The following is a 4,548-nucleotide window of genomic DNA, read 5'->3' on the forward strand; positions in this document are numbered from 1 at the left end:
CGTTGGATTTTGTTCTTGAGTAAAAAAAAAAAAAAGAGAAAAACTCACGTTCCTCTGCTGGTGGGAATGTGCCATAAATGTTGGGGCGTCGGCAGAAATGCTTTCCTGTTCATTTTCTGGCCCGCTTTATTTTGAGTCCAAGTTCCGCATGCCTGTAGAAGGCAAGGGAAAACCCATTCAGTATTCACTCTAAGACTAATCATGGTAGCGCATCTTTTATTTTTGACATGCTTCAGTCATCAGACTGCGGTCAAACAGGGACACCGCCTTGAAATTTCAATCGAATGAATTGAGCCAGTACATGTCTTTGGTTGGCCCGGGTCAATAGTAGATGAGACTTGCCCAAGATGTCACGCAGCGGGACTTAACTCGTAATCATGCGGGGTATGAACATATCTCGTGGGCTGCGTCTCATTCATATTGGAATTCTTTCAGTGTATGAAACTTTGGGACATACCAGTACATGGTTCTCACAACATTTTGCATATAGTCATCGACAACCTTTTAGTTTGCATCTGGTCTCCTTTCGGGTACATCGTATTGACAAGTCACAAAAATGATGAAAAATGGATGTCTACTGCACTTGTAACGGGATCTAATGTGAATTATTTCGCTTGTCTTGACTATCTGGTGCTTTAACACCAGGCGAATTGATATTTGAATATATATATATATATATATATATATATATATATATATATATATATATATATATATACGCACTTCACTTCAATGCATCTTTAATACAGTTCGTATTCGTTACTAACACAATATCACCGTTGATAACGTTATCCAGCATTTACGTGTAGTGAAAACTTAGCCCCGTTTCATTGACATTATTGCCACACTTTTGAATGCAAACCGAATGATACAATTACATTGTGTGTTTATAGAGAATATGCAAATTCGTAATCGACTATTGTTTCATACAAAATGTAAGTGAAGGGAAGCAACCGATATTGGATATTTAATAGGAAAGTTATCTTAATGCTAATCATATTTAAAAGAAAAATGTTCAAAGCATTTTTACCGTTATTAAAGCAATGGCATACCAGTTCTTAGTAGAACATCGGGACAGCATGCAATAGTTGAAAACGTAAAATTCTAACCAGACAGTTTAAAATGAAATATTGCCGTTCATTTAATAGTAAACCCCCCCCCCCCAAAAAAAAAAAACAAAAAACAAAAAAAACAAACAAACAAACAAACAAATAGGTGTAAATAAAGAAAATTAACTGAAAATAAGAGAATGAAACAAGCTGTAATAATAAGAGTGAACTCTTCTGATGAAAACGTTTTAACACAAAACGCTGTCAGCAAATGAAATAGAAATCAAAATATTACTTTTATTAATGAGGTCAATTATTTGTATAAAAGAGGTTACTGTATATCATCACGCACGCGTCAACGGAAGTGCATAATAAACACAATTTTCTTTGAAATAATAACGAAGATACTTATATATACCAGCAGAATGACCGCCCTCTGGGTGGTTTTCTGCTAGCCCCTTGATAATATTTTCCCATTTGATTCCCATTTCTAACAATTTTATATTTTACGGGTAATTATTTTTTGTTTAATAGTGCTCACTTGCTTCCATTATTATATCACAGTCATCATCTCTCATCTTTAAACAAACATCATGGTAATCCCACAACAGAGGGTGTAGCAGTTTGTCAAGTTTTACCTTCCACTCAAAGTAACATAAAGATTTCAATTCAGCAGCCCACCTGTAAGCTTTGCAGTGTGTGTGAGAGAGAAAGAGAAAGAGAGAGAGAGAGAGAGAAAAAAGAGAGAGAGAGAGATAGAGATAGAGAGAGAGAGAGAGAGAGAGAGAGAGAGAGAGAGAGAGAGAGAGAAAGAGAACATTGCAAACAATGAATGACATAAACATGAAATGAAAAAAAATTATTAATAAAATGGCATTACTACAGATGTATACGCCCCGACTTTGTTGTCTCATAACATACAGAGACATGGGTACTTTTAACAAAATTTTCTACAAATTCCGCTTAGATATTTTTGCGAAGGAGTGAAGAGAGGAGTTTCAGAAAATTCAGACGTTCTGAATTTTTTCCCTTATAACTTTCAGGAAGATGGGTATCTTTTAATCAAAATTTATATAAATCTCTTTCAAATGGCATAGATTACGATTATAAAGAAATTTGTGGGGCGAATTTTTTCGGGAATTTTCACCATTTTTTAAAACCACAGCCTTCGAAATGATGGGGTGGGGGTTGCATCTTTGTATGAAAACGTTTTGAAAACTCTTTCTTTTTACACCCCTCCCTCGCTCATCATCCCACTATTTTGGCCATTTGTTTTACACTTCAAAACAATGGGAAGAGCGTTTTCATAAAAAAAAAATTCTAATTGTTAATATTTTTAGAGGGAAATGTGATTTAAGCGCGATTTGACTATTGTTTCTAGCACATCCAAAGACAACTCTCCTCGTTTCTGTATCACTCTCTCATTTATTGATGATTTTTTATGTATTTTTCCCCCCAGCAATACATTTATATGCTATATAAAAGAACATTAGAGAAATTATGAATTTTTGCAACCCCACTTCTTCCCCAGATTCTTTCTGCTTAGAAATTAAAATATTTGAGAGCCTAAGAAGTTCATTGCTGGCATTTATTCACAGTGACTTAAAAAAATTACAGAGATGTGCTTGCATAGCAAGTGACTTGATCTGAGATTGTGTACTGAAACAAAAACAATTGCAGCGTGGAAGATGTTCAAAAACCATTCAAGAACACACAAATCCCGTTAGTTTCCCTTCAACATTAAAACTTCATTTGTGTCAAAATATTTTCGTCGCTTTGAAACCGTGACCTGTTCACTGAAAAAAATTCACAAAAATGATACAGCTGAAAGTTTTCAGTGTACAGCACACACGCGCGCACATACACACGCACACGCACACGCACACGCACACGCGCACGCACGCATGTACACACACTCAAACACACATATATTGCCTTTCCCTTGTGTGTATGTGTATCTTTGTGTGTGTGTGTGTGTGTGTGTGGCTGTGTATTGGTGTGTGTGTTCGTGCACTACTGAAGTTGTGTTTGGAAATTGTGAATAAGGTGCAAGTTTCGAGCACTTGTCGATAACTTTTGGCTTTTTCCTCCTGTTCCTCGTCTTCTAATAGTAATTACTCATCTTTCTAGGCTCTTCTCACAGCTATCAAAAACTATACGGTCATTTAAAAAAAAATTCGTTCAATAAATAATGTTTTTACATTACGTAAACATTAACAGTGAATTAAAATTTAAAAGTGAAAATGAGAGACTTTGCAAATGAAAATAGAATACTCCACAGTGAATGCGATGAATATTTAAATCTGAGATGAATTGGACACAATGCATATTTAAATTTGCGAGAAATTGGAGTTTAAAAAATTCAATAAACTTGAGAAATTGAAATTATACGAAATTTCTTAGAACATGATTTTATAAAAATATTGTCAGGCGGTTAACCTTTAATAATTGCTTTCTTTTCGTACTTTTACAGCTTTCTTCATTATAGTATAGATGAGCCTGAGAGAGTTTTAGATTTAACCTGTTAAGAAGAGGTGCCAGACAAGACTTTGACAAAGTAAATATATACCAAATTGTTACTCAAAACATAAAACGCTGTCCGAATACGAAGATGCTATTAATAACCTCCCGAATTAGAAATAAGTTTGAAGTATAGGGGACTGTTCAACTTATCGACAAAAAATCTTTGAAAAAACCGAGGACATCAACACACCTAAAAAAGAAGAAATTTTACAAGAAATGTATTGTCATAGTTCAAAAAACTTGTGCAGCATGCAGGTAGGATGGACATTTCAAGATCAAGCATTTTGAATATTTTTCGGAGTGATGAAGTTACATTTGAAGAATGTGACTCAATCAATCGGTTGTGTTGCATTTAGTGATATGCTGAGAATATACATACTACAGTGGGAAATTATGCTAAATTACAATCATTTACAGTATAGCGATTCCTATATCTCAAATGATAAATCGCAACTTTCCTTTTGGTAGGAACTATAACAAAGTATGATATCAAACATTGAAAAGGATTTTGAAGATGCGGAGTTTGATATTCAGCAAGATGGGAAGCACTCACAATACAAAAGTAATAAAAGGACCAACGTTGGTGAGATTTTGCCAATCAGATGTAAGGGACGAAGGGGTCCACTAGTATACACTCCGCATTCATCAGCCTTAACATCATTAAACGGTTTTGTGGTGATATCTTAAGATAAGATTTACGGTACAAAATCGGAAAATAGTGAACTGAAGGTAGTCAGTGAACGAAAATGGTCAAAAATCCGGAATAATACGTTTTGATGTTCGTAATTCCATTTTTATGCGTTATCGGAACGGTCGTCACCTTGCACACAGGCTTTCATAGACACAAGTTAAGTCCTGTATCTAGATTTTATTAAATTTTGAAAATGTATTTTAATAAACGGTGAGTTTATAATCATAGAATTATGTGCATACACTTTAGGGTCACACCTTGTGGTTATGTATATATGCATGTATG

Source organism: Octopus bimaculoides, chromosome 5, assembly GCF_001194135.2.
Source record: "Octopus bimaculoides isolate UCB-OBI-ISO-001 chromosome 5, ASM119413v2, whole genome shotgun sequence".
Lineage (NCBI taxonomy): Eukaryota > Metazoa > Mollusca > Cephalopoda > Octopoda > Octopodidae > Octopus > Octopus bimaculoides.